This window comes from Mustelus asterias, chromosome 12, assembly GCF_964213995.1.
Source record: "Mustelus asterias chromosome 12, sMusAst1.hap1.1, whole genome shotgun sequence".
NCBI lineage: Eukaryota > Metazoa > Chordata > Chondrichthyes > Carcharhiniformes > Triakidae > Mustelus > Mustelus asterias.
Window position 1 is genome coordinate 51908476 of NC_135812.1, and position 15522 is coordinate 51923997.

The 15522-nt window shown below is 44.7% G+C and overlaps 1 protein-coding gene across 1 annotated transcript in view; it reads right to left on the reverse strand.

The window, feature by feature from the left end:
• Positions 1-13805, reverse strand: part of sh2b2 (SH2B adaptor protein 2) — a 118556-nt gene extending 104751 nt beyond the window's left edge. The window contains exon 1 of the mRNA XM_078225216.1: positions 13760-13805. The gene's annotated coding sequence lies outside the window, so the exon portion shown is untranslated. The remainder of the gene's footprint in view (positions 1-13759) is intronic.
• Between the last annotated feature and the right edge of the window lie 1717 nt (positions 13806-15522).

Below are 15522 nucleotides of genomic sequence, written 5' to 3' on the forward strand. Positions count from 1 at the left end.
CCTGGAATGCGCTGCCGGGCAAGGTGGTGGAGGCGGACACACTGGGAACGTTTAAGACTTATCTAGATAGCCACATGAACGGAGTGGGAATGGAGGGATACAAAAGAATGGTCTAGTTGGGACCAGGGAGCGGCGCGGGCTTAGAGGGCCGAAGGGCCTGTTCCTGTGCTGTATTGTTCTTTGTTCTTTGGAAGGGCTTAGTAATTTCCCCTCAAACCCGATAGCCCTCTCAGCTTCACCCCAGTTAATGTATCATTCAGTGCAGGCAGCTGAAGGTGTTGCCATGTCGAGTTGCCCTCCCGCTCAAATGCCCGCCTCAGCAATGCCCATCTCTCCCAGAGGGGCTGCTAGCCTGACATCACAGCGAGCAGCAGAATGCCCACCTGCCATCCTCAGCAGGACAGTAGGCACTAAGGTAGTGAATTAGTGTGCCACTGCCCAGAGGATAGCATAAGAACGCATGCTGAAAACGCAGAGGGGTTCAAGACTTCCACTTGGGCTTAAGACAGTGTCCACCATAACATCCAGTCCTTCATGTCTGAGCCTGTTGTAGATCGGGCTTTAAACTAAATAGTGGGGGGGAGGGTTCAATTGTATGGAGAATTAGAAAATCAAAGGTAAAGGAGAGGGTAGGAGTGCAGGTTAATGATGAGGACTTTCAACTAGTTAAAGGAGCTGAGGGCTCAGGAGAGGTTAGTAAAGTTTCCAGACCACGTAATAGAACAGAGAGTATAGAAGGTGGCAGGAATCTAACCTCAGGCAGAGTAAAAAAGATGACAAGCATGAGAAGGGAGGTGATCAACACAGTGCAAGGAGATGATCTGGGGAAGAATAACAAGTCTGTGATAGGAAGGGACAGAGCGTGCAAACAAAGGAATGCACTAACAAATCGGGTCCAGGTAAGAAAGACTAACGTAAAGACATGTAACCCCCTGCTGACCACTATATGGGGGCTACTATTTAAATATTCAATCAACAGGGTCCCGAATTCCTAGCGGTTGATGTTGATTTGGCTAATTCCCTGTTTACCCATAAATGTCAGTACTGTAATCGGAATATCAAAAATAAATGTAATAACAATTATAATTAACAGACATAAAACAGTGAGCTCTGATCTATAACCGTTGGGGCCCATCCGTTGGTGCACACATGGGGAAACTCATCCTCTGTAACACATTTGTAGATACTGATCCAGTTGGACTGTATAGTCCCCACCAGTTACTCACGACACCCACACACAGTCCAGGAGAGACACACGTGTGGAAGATGATGCCGCAGGAGGCAGAGGTGCCGCGAGCTATCCGTGCAGCAACGTAGGTCGAGTGCGCAGAAGGCTGTCCTCCTCGGCGGTAATGAAAAGAACAGGCAGGGGAACGCCTGGCTGCCTCTCACTCCAAACCGAATTCTCACTGCCTGGGAAAAGCTCTCTCTCAGCTCTCTCTCTCTCCAGCTCTCTAGCTGCTTCACTTCCTGGCGCCTTTTTTTCCTCCCGCCCCCAGAGCAATCCCATTGGCCCAGCCCACATCACTCAACCAACAGCATCCTGTTCACAGCACCCGCCCGGCAAACAGGACACTGAAACCCACAAGGGACAAAGAACACTGGTAAATGTCTTCCCCACAAATTTTCCTCAGTCCCTTACAGACACTTTACCTGAATGCACGTAGCATTCAAAACAAAGTGAATGAGTTGACGGTGCAAATCAGTACAAATGGGTATGATCAAGTGGCTATTACAGAAACGTGGTTGCAGGGTGACCAGGACTGGGAACTAAATATCCAGGGATATCAGACAATTCGGAAGGATCGACAGGAAGGAAAAGGAGGTGGGGTAGCTCTGTTAATTAAGGATAACAGATAATTAAGGAGAACAGATTTCCACTCCATCTGACGAAGGGGCAGCGCTCCGAAAGCTTATGGTATTTGCTACCAAATAAACCTGTTGGACTTTAACCTGGTGTTGTGAGACTTCTTACTGGAATTAAGGATAACATCAGGGCGGTAGTGAGAAATGATATAGGCTCTAAGGAGCAAAATGTGGAATCAATGCGGGTGGAGATAAGGAATAGTAAGGGGAAAAAGTCACTGGTGGGCGTAGTCTATAGGCCCCCAAATAATAACTTCAAGGTGGGACGGGCTATAAACAAACAAATAACAGATGTAAAAATGGAACAGCAATAATCATGGGGGATTTTAACCTCCATATTGATTGGTCAACTCAAGTCGGACACGGTGGACTTGAGGAAGAGTTCTTAGAATGCTGTCGCGATAGTTTCCTCGAACACTATGTTACAGAACCTACGAGGGAGCGAGCTATCTTGGATTTGGTCCGGTCTAATGAGACAGGTAAAATTAATGATCTCCTTGTGAGGGATCCTCTTGGAATGAGTGATCACAATATGGTTGAATTTCTAATACAGATGGAGGGTGAGAAAGTAGGGTCCCAAACCAGTGTCCTCTGCTTGAACAAGGGGAATTACAATAGGATGAGGGCGGAGTTAGAACATAGAACATTACAGCGCAGTACAGGCCCTTCGGCCCTCGATGTTGCGCCGACCAGTAGAACCAATCTAAAGCCCCTCTAATCTACACTATTCCAATATCATCCATATGTTTATCCAATAACCATTTGAATGCTCTTAATGTTGACGAGTCCACTACTGCTGCAGGCAGGGCATTCCACGCCCTTACTACTCTCAGAGTAAAGAACCTACCTCTAACATCTGTCCTATATCTCTCACCCCTCAATTTAAAACTATGTCCCCTCGTGCTAGCCAGCACCATCCGAGGAAAAAGGCTCTCACTATCCACACTATCTAATCCTCTGATCATCTTGTATGCCTCTATTAAGTCACCTCTTAACCTTCTTCTCCAACGAAAACAACCTCAAGCCCCTCAGCCTTTCCTCATACGATTTTCCCACCATACCAGGCAACATCCTGATAAATCTCCTCTGCACCCTTTCCAACACTTCCACATCTTTCCTATAATATGGTGACCAGAACTGTATGCAATACTCCAAATGCAGCCGCACCAGAGTTTTGTACAGTTGCACCATGACCTCCTGGCTCTGAAACTCAATCCCTCTACCAATAAAAGCTAACACACCGTACGCCTTCTTAACAACCCTATCAACCTGGGTGCCAACTTTCAGGGATCTATGCACATGGACACGTGTCCAGATCCCTCTGTTCATCCACACTACCAAGTATCTTACCATTAGCCCAGTACTCTGTATTCCTGTTACTCCTTCCAAAGTGAATCACCTCACACTTTTCTGCATTAAACTCCATTTGCCACCTCTCAGCCCAGCTCTGCAGCTTATCTATGTCCCTCTGTAACCTGCCACTTCCCTCCGCACTGTCTACAACTCCACCGACTTTAGTGTCATCCGCAAATTTACTAATCCATCCTTCCACGCCCTCATCCATTAACAAAAATGACAAACAGCAGTGGCCCCAAAACAGATCCTTGCGGTACACCACTAGTAACTGAACTCCAGGATGAATATTTCCCATCAACCACCACCCTCTGTTTTCTTACAGCTAGCCAATTCCTGATCCAAACCACTAAATCACCCTCAATCCCATGTGTCCTTATTTTCTGCAAAAGCTTACCATGGGGAACCTTATCAAATGCTTTGCTGAAATCCATATACACCACATCAACCGCTTTACCCTCATCCACCTCTTTGGTCACCTTCTCAAAGAACTCAATAAGGTTTGTGAGGCACGACCTACCCTTCACAAAAGCGTGCTGACTATCCCTAATCAAATTATTCCTTTCGAGGTGATTATAAATATTATCTCTTATAATCCTTTCCAATACTTTGCCCACAACAGAAGTAAGGCTCACCGGTCTATAATTACCAGGGTTGTCCCTACTCCCCTTCCTGAACAAGGGGACAACATTTGCTATCCTCCAGTCTTCTGGCACTGTTCCTGTAGACAATGACGACACAAAGATCAAAGCCAAAGGCTCTGCAATCTCCTCTCTAGCCTCCCAGAGAATCCGAGGATAAATCCCATTCGGCCCAGGGTACTTATCTATTTTTACCCTTTCCAGAATTGCTAACACCTCCTCCTTATGAACATCAATCCCATCCAGTCCAATAGCCTGCATCTCAGTATTCCGCTCGACAACACTGTCCCTCTCCAGTGTGAATACCGACGAAAAATATTCATTTAGTGCCTCTCCTATCTCTTCAGACTCCACGCATAACTTCCCACTCCTGTCCTTGACTGGCCCTAATCTTACCCTAGTCATTCTTTTACTCCTGACATACCTATAGAAAGCTTTAGGATTTTCCTTGATCCTACCTGCCAAAGACTTCTCATGTCCCCTCCTGGCTCTTCTTAACTCTTTCTTTAGATCCTTCCTGGCTAACTTGTAACTCTCAAGCGCCCTAACTGAGCCTTCAAGTCTCATCTTAACATAAGTCTCCTTCTTCCTCTTCACAAGAGATTCAACCTCCTTAGTAAACCACAGTTCCCTCACACGTCTACTTCCTCCCTGCCCGACAGGTACATATTTATCAAGAACGCGTAGTAGCTGTTCCTTGAACAAATTCCACATTACAATTGTGCCCATCCCCTGCAGTTTCCTTCCCCAACCTATGCCAGCTAAATCTCGCCTAATCGCATCATAATTTCCTTTCCCCCAGCCATAACTCTTGCCCTTTGGTATATACCTATCCTTTTCCATTGCCAAGGTAAACATAATCGAATTGTGGTCACTGTCACCAAAGTGCTCACTTACCTCCAAATCTAACACATGGCCTGGTTCATTACCCAGTACCAAATCCAATGTGGCCTCGCCTCTTGTTGGTCTATCTACATACTGCGTCAGGAAGCCTTCCTGAACACATTGGACAAAAACCGACCCCTCTAAAGTACTCGAATTATAGCTTTTCCAGTCAATATTTGTAAAGTTAAAGTCCCCCAGTACAACTACCCTGTTACTTTCGCTCCTATCCAGAATCATCTTTGCAATCTTTTCCTCTACATCTCTGGAACTTTTCGGAGGTCTATAAAAAACTCCCAACATCGTGACCTCTCCTTTCCTGTTTCTAACCTCAGCCCAAACTACCTCAGTAGACGAGTCCTCATCAAATGTCCTTTCTGCCACTGTAATACTGTCCTTGACTAACAATGCCACACCTCCCCCTCTTTTACCACATTCCCTGCACTTACTGAAACATCTAAACCCCGGAACCTGCAACAACCATTCCTGTCCCTGCTCTATCCATGTCTCCGAGGTGGCCACAACATCGAAATCCCAGGTACCAACCCAAGCTGCAAGTTCACCCACCTTATTCCGGATGCTCCTGGCGTTGAAGTATACACACTTCAAACCACCTTCCTGCCTGCCAGTACACTCCTGCGACTCTGAAACCTCATCCATGACCTCACTACTCTCAACCTCCTGTACACCGGAGCTACAATTCAGGTACCCACCCCCCTGCTGAATTAGTTTAAACCCTCCCGAAGAGCATTAGCAAATTTCCCCCCCAAGATATTGGTACCCCTCTGGTTCAAGTGCAGACCATCCTGTTTGTAGAGGTCCCACCTACCCCAGAAAGAGCCCCAATTGTCCAGGTATCTGAAACTCTCCCTCCTGCACCATCTCTGTAACCACGTGTTCAACTGCTCTCTCTCCCTATTCCTCTCCTCACTACCACGTGGCACGGGTAACAAACCAGAGATAACAACTTTTGTTTGTTCTAGCCCTAAGCTTTCACCCTAACTCCCTGAGTTTCTGCCTTACATCCCCATCCCTTTTCCTACCTATGTCTTGAGTACCTATGTGAACCACAACTTGGGGCTGGTCCCCCTCTCCCTTAAGGATTTCGAAAACACGATCCGAGACATCGTGGACTCTGGCTCCTGGACGGCAACACACCAACCGCGAGTCTCTCTCGTTCCCGCAGAATCTCCTATCCGTCCCTTTAACTATGGAGTCCCCAATGACTAATCCTCTACTCCTCTCCCCCCTTCCCTTCTGAGCCACAAGGACAGACTCTGAGCCAGTGACCTGTACACCATGGCTTACCCCTGCTAAGTCGTCCCCCCCAACAGCATCCAAAAGTGTACTATCCCCGTAGTTGGCTGATGTAGTCTGGGAACACAGACTAATTGGCGGGACAGTTGAGGAACAGTGGAGGATTTTTAAGGAGACTGTTCTCAGTACTCAGCAAAAATATATTCCAGTGAAAAAGAAGGAACGTAAGAAAAGGGATAGCCAGCCATGGATAACTAAGGAAATAAAGGAGAGTATCAAATTAAAAACAAATGCATACAGAGTGGCCAAAATTAGTAGGGAACTAGAAGATTGGGAAGGCTTTAAAAAACAACAAAGAACTACTAAGAAAGCAATAAAGAAAGGAAAGATAGATTATGAAAGTAAACTAGCACAAAATATAAAAACTGATAGTAAAAGTTTTTACAAATATATAAAACGGAAAAGAGTGGCTAAAGTAAATGTTGGTCCCTTAGAAGATGAGAAAGGGGATTTAATAATAGGAAACGAGGAAATGGCCGAGGCCTTAAACAAGTTTTTTGTGTCGGTCTTCACAGTGGAGGACACAAATAGCTTACCAATAATTGACGGTCATGGGACTGTAGGGGGCAAGGACCTTAAAACGATCACTATTACTAAAGAGGTAGAGCTGGGTAGGCTAATGGGACTAAAGGTAGACAAGTCCCCTGGTCCGGATGGAATGCATCTCAAGGTACTAAAAGAAACAGCAGAAGTAATAGCAAATGCATTAGTTGTAATTTATCAAAATTCACTGGACTCTGGGGAGGTGCCAGCTGATTGGAAAACAGCTAATGTAACGCCACTGTTTAAAAAAGGAGGTAGATAAAAGGCAGGTAACTACAGGCCAGTTAGCTTAACATCCGTAGTTGGGAAAATGCTGGAATCTATCACTAAGGAAGAAATAGCAGGACCTGGAAAAGAATGGTTCAATCAAGCAGATGCAGCATGGATTCATGAAGGGAAAGTCATGTTTGATTAATTTACTGGAATTTTTTGAGGATATAACGAGTGCGGTTGACAGAGGGGAACCGGTGGATGTGGTGTATTTAGATTTCCAGAAGGCATTCGATAAGGTGTCTCACAAAAGCTTGCTGCATAAGATAAAGGTACACGGAGTTGGGGGTAAAAGTGTTAGCGTGGATTGAGGATTGGCTATCTAACAGAAAGCAGAGAGTCGGAATAAATGGGTGCTTTTCCAGTTGGCAATCAGTGACTAGTGGCGTGCCGCAGGGATCGGTGCTGGGGCCTCAATTATTTACCATATACATAGACGATCTGGAGGAGGGGACCGAGTGTAGGGTAACAAAGTTTGCGGATGACACAAAGATGAGTGAGAAAGCAAATTGCGTGGAGGACACACAGAGTCTGCAGAGAGATTTGGATAGGCTAAGTGAGTGGGCGAGGATCTGGCAGATGGAGTATAACGTTGGTAAGTGTGAGGCTATTCACTTTGGAAGGAATAATAGTAAAATAGACTATTATTTAAACGGTGAAAAATTACAACATGCTACTGTGCAGAGGGACCTAGGGGTCCTTGTGCATGAATCACAAAAACTCAGTTTGCAGGTGCAGCAGGTAATCAAGAAGGCAAATGGAATGTTGGCCTTTATCACGAGAGGGATGGAGTATAAAAGCAGGGAGGTCATGCTGCAACTGTACAGGGTACTGGTGAGGCCGCACCTCGAGTACTGTGTACAATTTTGGTCCCCTTATTTAAGAAAGGACAAATTAGCTTTGGAGGGGGTACAGAGAAGGTTCAGCAGGTTGATTCCGGAGATGAGGGGGGTTAGCTTATGAGGAGAGATTGAGTAGACTGGGCCTGTACTCATTGGAGTTTAGAAGGTTGAGGGGAGATCTTATAGAGACATATAAGATAATGAAGGGGCTAGACAGGGTAGAAGCAGCGAGGTTATTTCCACTTACAATGGAAACAAGAACCACGGGGTATAGCCTCAAAATACAGGGGAGTCAATTTAGAACAGAGTTGAGGAGGAACTTCTTCTCCCAGAGGGTAGTGAATCTTTGGAATTCTCTGCCCAATGAAGCAGTAGAGGCTACCTCGTTAAATGTGTTTAAGTCACAGATAGATAGATTTTTAACCATTAAGGGAATCAAGGGTTATGGAGAGCGGGCGGGTAAATGGAACTGAACCGACTATCAGATCAGCCATGATCTTATTGAATGGCGGAGCAGGCTTGAGGGGCTAGATGGCCTACTCCTGCTCCTATTTCTTATGTTCTTATGTTCTTAATTGATAGAGAATCAACAACTCCATTATTGTTGTATCATGGGGTCACGATAGTAGAAGATGAACTGAAGGGACTTTGGTCTACTTTTATCCAGTAGCTTCTGCCTCTGTGTTCTTACCTACCTGTCAAATCAGTGGAGATCCCTCAGGATCATCGCAAATCATATCCCCACCATCAGAGGACAGGAACATCTCCTTCACAATTCACCACTGCAAATATTTCACAGTGCTGAATTAGCGTCCAAACATTCCAGAGAATGAAAGGCGTGGTGTGCACAATGACAACCTTTCCCTGATTGTCACGTAAAGGCTAGAAATTATGAATGGATCCGAATGCCTTCTTCACCACTCTGTCCACCTGTGACTCCTTGAAAGTGGAGTCACAGGTGGACAGAGTGGTGAAGAAGGCATTCGGCATGCTTGGTTTCATCGATCAGAACATTGAATACAGGAGTTGGGACGTCTTGTTCAAGTTGTACAAGACATTGGTAAGGCCACATGTGGAATACTGTGTGCAATTCTGGTCACCCTATTATAGAAAGGATATTATTAAACTAGAAAGAATGTAGAAAATATTTACTAGGATGCTACCGGGACTTGATGGATTGAGTTATAAGGAGAAGCTGGATATTCTGGGACTTTTTTCCTCTGGAGCATAGGAGGCTGAGGGGGTAATCTTATAGGTAGTTAAAATAATGAGGGGCACTGATCAGCTAGATAGTCAATATCTTTTCCCAAAGGTAGGGGAGTTTAAAACTAGAGGGCATAAGTTTAAGGTGAGAGGGGAGAAACACAAAAGTGTCCAAACGGGCAATTTTTTCACACATAGGATGGTGAGTGTCTGGAACAAGCTGCCAGAGGTAGTAGCAGAGGCGAATACAATTTTATCTTTTAAAAAGCATTCAGATAGTTACATGGGTAAGATAGGTATGGAGGGATATGGGCCAAATGTGGGCATTTGGGATTAGCTTAGGGGTTTAAAAAAAAAGGGCAGCATGGACAAGTTGGGCCGAAGGGCATGTTTCCATGCTGTTATCCTCTATGACTATGACTCTAAAGGCCCTGTCTTCTCTGTCAGCCTGGGACAGCAGAAGGCCCATCACCTCACTTGCCATTGTGATAGGAAAGATTATTGTTCAATCGCTGTTTTCTGGTTATTGGTGTAAAGGAAGCAGTGACGTGGAAGGAGATCTTTATGCAGTAACAGCACAATGCAGTGTCACGATCAGACAGTGAGGAAAGCAAATCTTAATCTTGTGCAGAATAATATCAGATCTATGGGAAAGGGATGTGATCTTACTTAAACTGTGGACTAACTTGCCAAGTGTGCTAAATGTGGAGTGTACTGAGTGCGGACAGTGGACGGACATGGGCTCTGTGTTGCGAAGGATGGAAATTATTTTCCTTTAGCACAGGCCCAGAAAACCAACTGGGACTGGCTGGTCAGCGAATAATCTTACCTTTTAATCTTCTATGTGTCACATGTTTATCAAATTGGATTAATTTGATTGGATAAATGTCCAAGCTACACGAAGCCTATAAACGATCCAACCTCCGATTACCAGAATTTCTATTTACTCTGTTGAAATGAAAGTCTTTTTTAAATTGAGCTCCCACCGCACATCTTCTTGTTGCTGTTGGTTTGATTCCCATCAAAGCAGGACTGATCGGGAAGATAACGTGCTGTAATGGCCACTGCTCAAGTGTTTTAAGATAATGTTCTGACCAGGAGACAAAGAATTGTCATTTACAAGAAAGAAAAGGGGCTATCAGCGCTTACAATATAGAAATATAAGAATCTTACCCTACAAAAGGAGGCCATTCAATCCATCATTCTGTCCAAGGTTCTGAAAAAGTTAACCAATTAGTACCTCTCCCCTGCCCTTTCCCATGACCGTGTTAATCATTCCTATCCTGGGAATACTCATAGTGCCCCACTGCCTACGTGAGGCTGGTAACCAGTGGGAGGAGTTGGGGACAGGAGAATATAATAACTCCATGGAGACGAAAGTCCCGTCACCAAGTTACTTTATTTACACCATACATCTGTACACAGCCAGCTCTCCAGTTGCTCCCTACTGAATCAGGCTGGGAGTCTGATACACCTGCTTTAAACAGGGAGCATGAGACTCCCTGATTTAACCATTAATTAAAACTCATCAGGTATTTCTTTCATACTCTAGCAAGCCAATCTCATTAGCCTGGCTGAAGTCATCACAGAGAACCTGATACTTTTTTTAATAGTCATTTGTGGGACCTGGGCGTCACTGGCTGGTCAGCATTTACTGCCCGAGGGCAGTTGAGAGTCAACCACATTGCTGTGGCTCTGGGGTCACATGTAGACCAGATCAGTTAAGGACAGCAGATTTCCTTCCCTAAAGGGCATTAGTGAACCAGATAGATTTTTCTGACAATCGACAATGGTTTCATGATCTTCAGTAGATTCTTAATTCCAGATTCTTTATTGAATTCAAATTCCACCATCTGCCATGGCGGGATTTGCCCGGGTCCCCAGAACATTAGCTGAGTTTCTGGATTAATAGTCTAGCGATAATACCACTTGGCCATTGCCTCCCCTAAGTGGAGATACTTGGAGAAATGTCCAACAGGCAATCCAGTAGCCACCGCAGCCTAACTACAAAGCCTCAATCAGGGATCTGCTGGAAGCCGGCTTGTCACCTCATAGCTCACCTTTAACCTCAGAATCACAGCAGCCTCCTCACTGAAGAGGAAGGCTAAACTTTGCTATTGAGTCACACAAAAAGTTAAACTCCCACCCCAGCGCTCCCAGAGATTGACCAATTCCTGTTTAATTTTTCAATCTGCGGCCCCTTGAGAACCAAATCTAATTTTTCATTCAAATGAATAAGATATTTAAATATTTAAACACAAAGATATTGCAGATTAAACACAATTCAATTAAGTTGAATCAACATGAGAATAGTTGGATACTCTGGGTACAAGAGGCTGCAGTGAAAACCAGACAGTGCAGTAATTAGCTTTCCTCAAGTTTCAGATATTATCAGTCACGTCTGTGTTTCTTGGCACCATCATGAAATCCTTCGCCTTTTCCAGTTCTAGAGATTTCTGTGGCTATAAATAGACATTGCTTCATCTCCCTGCTACACAGAGTTCCCATTTTCACTTTTAATCCCTTGCTGTATGAGGTTGCTATGTTTTCAGTGTGGAATTGAGGAACCCTTTGGATTTCAATTCTCCCTCTAATTAGTGAGCTAGAAGCTTGGTTTGCTGCAAGAAGACAGGGAATGTGACTTTCCTGTCACGTTACAACAAAGGGATCTTTATATTCCCTGGTGCTTCCCATATCTGCCAGTCAGAATGATGGCATATACCACAAACTTACAGTGAGAGCTATAAGTATGACAAATTGGAATAGGCAAACTAATGAATGCTCCAATATCAGCTTCAAATTTTCATTATAAAGCCTTCAGTTCATCAACCATCACATCAACACTAAATGTTCTTCATCAGACGCTACAAGTCAGAGTTCATGGGTTTTCAATGCCTAAAGGCCTCTACTGGAATCTGTGACTTTGAAATTCAGTGGTACCATCCTGTTGTTAAGGTGCAAAGCGGTTCCCTGAGCAGCCAATATGGCAGATAGAGCATGTGTTCCACACTCCAGAGGTGTGCCCCTGCTATATTGGTAAAGGCAGCTAGTGAGGTGAGCAGGGCCCACACCTGAATCAAACATTTGTCCCTTTGTATCCTTGTGCCTGTTTGATGCCACGTGCAAACATTATACTGTCCAGTGCCAGGTTGGTTACTTTTGAAATGTGGCTCACATGTGTCCTAATGTTAAAGGAGCTTTAATTATCACCCTCAGTATTTCAATATGGAATGGAAATCCCAGAATCAGTACTGGCCCCACTGGTCTCGAGAGTATCCTCCCCCCTCACTATCCCTATTCTGCCCCCCCACTGGTCTCGAGAGTATCCTCCCCCCTCACTAGCCTCCCCCCTCACTATCCCCCCCCCCCCAAATTTTCCTTCACTAGCACCTACCTGATGGTTGCTGCCGGGGACATAGTGGCTCGGAATTGAGATCCTGTTCAGTAGTAAGGAGCAGCTTTGGGACACCCAGCAGGTATGCAATAAATCAAGGCCCAATATCGAGTGTGTGCAAACTCAGTTTCAATAGTAACAGGGCATTAACCACATTCAGCCTCCAATCAGCAGTTAACACCAAACATTCAGATTGAGTGTTGTAAAGATAGTCCCAGTGAATGGCCCCTTTGTACTCTGTTAGTCAGCTGATGTAAAGGGCCAGTTTAGCTGTAATTTCCCTACCACATGCAGTACTTACAACAATAAATCAGAATCACCAGTATATTTATCAGACATCCTAAAGTAGTAGGAATGAACTGTTGCAAGGACAGAGCCCAGTAAGGCCCTGAGATGCCTGGTATATGAGTATATACGAGGTTACATTCTGTTAAATATGCTGCAGAGGATTACACAGAAACAAATCCAAAATGTGGACAGCGTTATTCACAACATAAATAGATTGTTAGTGCTCAATAAAAACCCTAGAGTGCCTCAGACAAAGAACCGACACAGGCAGACAACAACATTTTCCAACTGCATCACATTCAAAGCAAGGGAAACAGCCCCACACACTCCAACTCCAGTTTTCCACTCAGTGATTCAACCAAGTCTTTCTCCTCCTTATAAAGAACATTGATATTTCTCCAGTTTCTTCATGCTCTTTAACTACTGCGGTTAAAATTCAGTTTTTAATAAGATTAGAGTAATAAACAATGGGATTACAATAATAGTAATACAGCAGGAAGGAAATATCCACTACAATGATAAAGGAAAAGGAGGAGGCCATTCAGTCCCTCAAATCTGTTCCACCATAATAGCCAATCTGTAACTTTATTTACCCCACCATTCACTATCTCAGTTGTCAACAGATGCACAGCATCCGTGGCCTTTTGAGGAGGTTAGCACTACAATGTCAAAGCCACAGAGAATGTGCAGTGCACATTCACCAGGATGATGCCAGGATTAAAAAATTATCAGCTGCAAAGGCTCGAGATACTGGAAATATTACCACAGAAGTGGAGATTTAAGTGACTTTTTAAAAAAAAATGAGTTGAGGTTTTAATTCGATGAATAGAGGAAGATTAATTTGTCTCGTTGGGGAAAAGTAAGGGTCATAATTTTTAAATGGTCACAGTGAGCAAAGAGAGAGTTACGAGAAATGTCTTTATGAAGTGATGTGGGGATGAGGAGTGTTTTGCCACAGGGAGTGCTTGAGGTAGAGAACATTAGCTCAACGAAAGAGTAGATGAAAAGGAGCAGGCTCAGGGCAGAATGCAGAGTAAGAGGATTAATAATCCTATTGGATTGTTGGAATGAGCAAGCAGTGACACCATGGGCTGAATGGCCTATGATGCGACAGTGTCAGTATACACGGGACTGTCAGCAAGTGATGGGCAGGAACTCACAAACCTCGAGGATGTAGCAGTTTTCCTATTTCCCCACTGGTCATTCTTCCAAGCATTTCTGGGACTTCTTCCTGTGGTGTTAAGATACGAATGGCTCTTCCTTCTGACACTGTTATTATGGGATGTCTTCTCCTGTAAAGAAAACACAAGAAATGAGATGTTCCGATTCCCGAGATAAGATGTGGCAAGACCTAACATCAGCATGCAGCCCACAGGAGATGTGGTCACCTGGCAAGGCATCACACAGTTGTCTTAAATGGGAAGGTTCTTCTTGGGCTGATTGTACACAAGGATATGGGTGAAGGAACATTTACAGAAGTCTGGGGAAAGAGCAAAGCATACACTGCTGGCTTAATGGCAAGTTTGGAAGTACTTAAAGGAAGTGTAAGAGGTAGGTGTAAGATATTGAGCACATTGCTTTCATGGAAGGAATTGCTGAGCTCTCCAACCATTACTTCAGGCATCCCAACAGACATTTATAAAGCAATAGTCATTGGGCGTTAGTTTTAGTACTGTTGATTGGATTATTTCAGGTTGTTATAGGCAATTATTGTTGTATGAGTATCATTACCAGAATATTGAAACAGTTATATTACTGTAACATCACAACCATTGCAAAATTGAACAAAGAACAAAGAAAAGAACAAAGAAAATTACAGCACAGGAACAGGCCCTTCAGCCCTCCAAGCCTGCACTGACCATGCTGCCCGACTTATCTAAAACCCCCTACCCTTCCGGGAACCATATCCCTTTATTCCCATCCTATTCATGTACTTGTCAAGACGCCCCTTAAAAGTCACTACCGTATCTGCTTCCACTACCTCCCCCGGCAATGTGTTCCAGGCACCCACTACTCTCTGTGTAAAGAATCATAGAATCCTACAGTGCAGAAAGAGGCCATTCGGCCCATCGAGTCTGCACCAATCACAATCCCACCCAGGCCCTATCCACATATCCCTACATATTTACCCACTAACCCCTCTAACCTATGCATCCCGGGACACTAAGGGGCAATTTAGAATGGCCAATCAACCTAGCCCGCACATCTTTGGACTGTGGGAGGAAACCGGAGCACCCGGAGGAAACCCACACAGACACAGGGAGAATGTGCAAACTCCACACAGACAGCGACCCGATCCGGGATTCGAACCCAGGTCCCTGGAGCTGTGAAGCAGCAGTGCTAACCACTGTGCTACCGTGCCATCTGAATCTGCCTCGTACATCTCCTTTAAACCTTGCCCCTCGCACCTTAAACCTATGCCCCCTAGTAATTGACTCTTCCACCCTGGGAAAAAGCTTCTGACTATCTACTCTGTGCATGCCTCTCATAATCTTGTAGACTTCTATCAGGTCTCCCCTCAACCTCCGTTGCTCCAGTGAGAACAAACCAAGTTTCTCCAACCTCTCCTCATAGCTAATGCCCTCCATACCAGGCAACATCCTGGTAAATTTTTTCTGTACCCTCTCCAAAGCCTCCACATCCTTCTGGTAGTGTGGCAACCAGAATTGAACACTATATTCCAAGTGCGGCCTAACTAAGGTTCTATGAAGCTGCAGCATGACTTCCCAATTTTTAAACTCAATACCCCGGCCGATGAAGGCAAGCAGGCCATATGCCTTCTTGACTACCTTCTCTACCTGCATTGCCACTTTCAGTGATCTGTGTACCTGTACACCCAGATCCCTTTGCTTATCAATACTCCTAAGGGTTCTGCCATTTACTGTGTATTTCCTATCTGTATTAGACCTTCCAAAAAGCATTA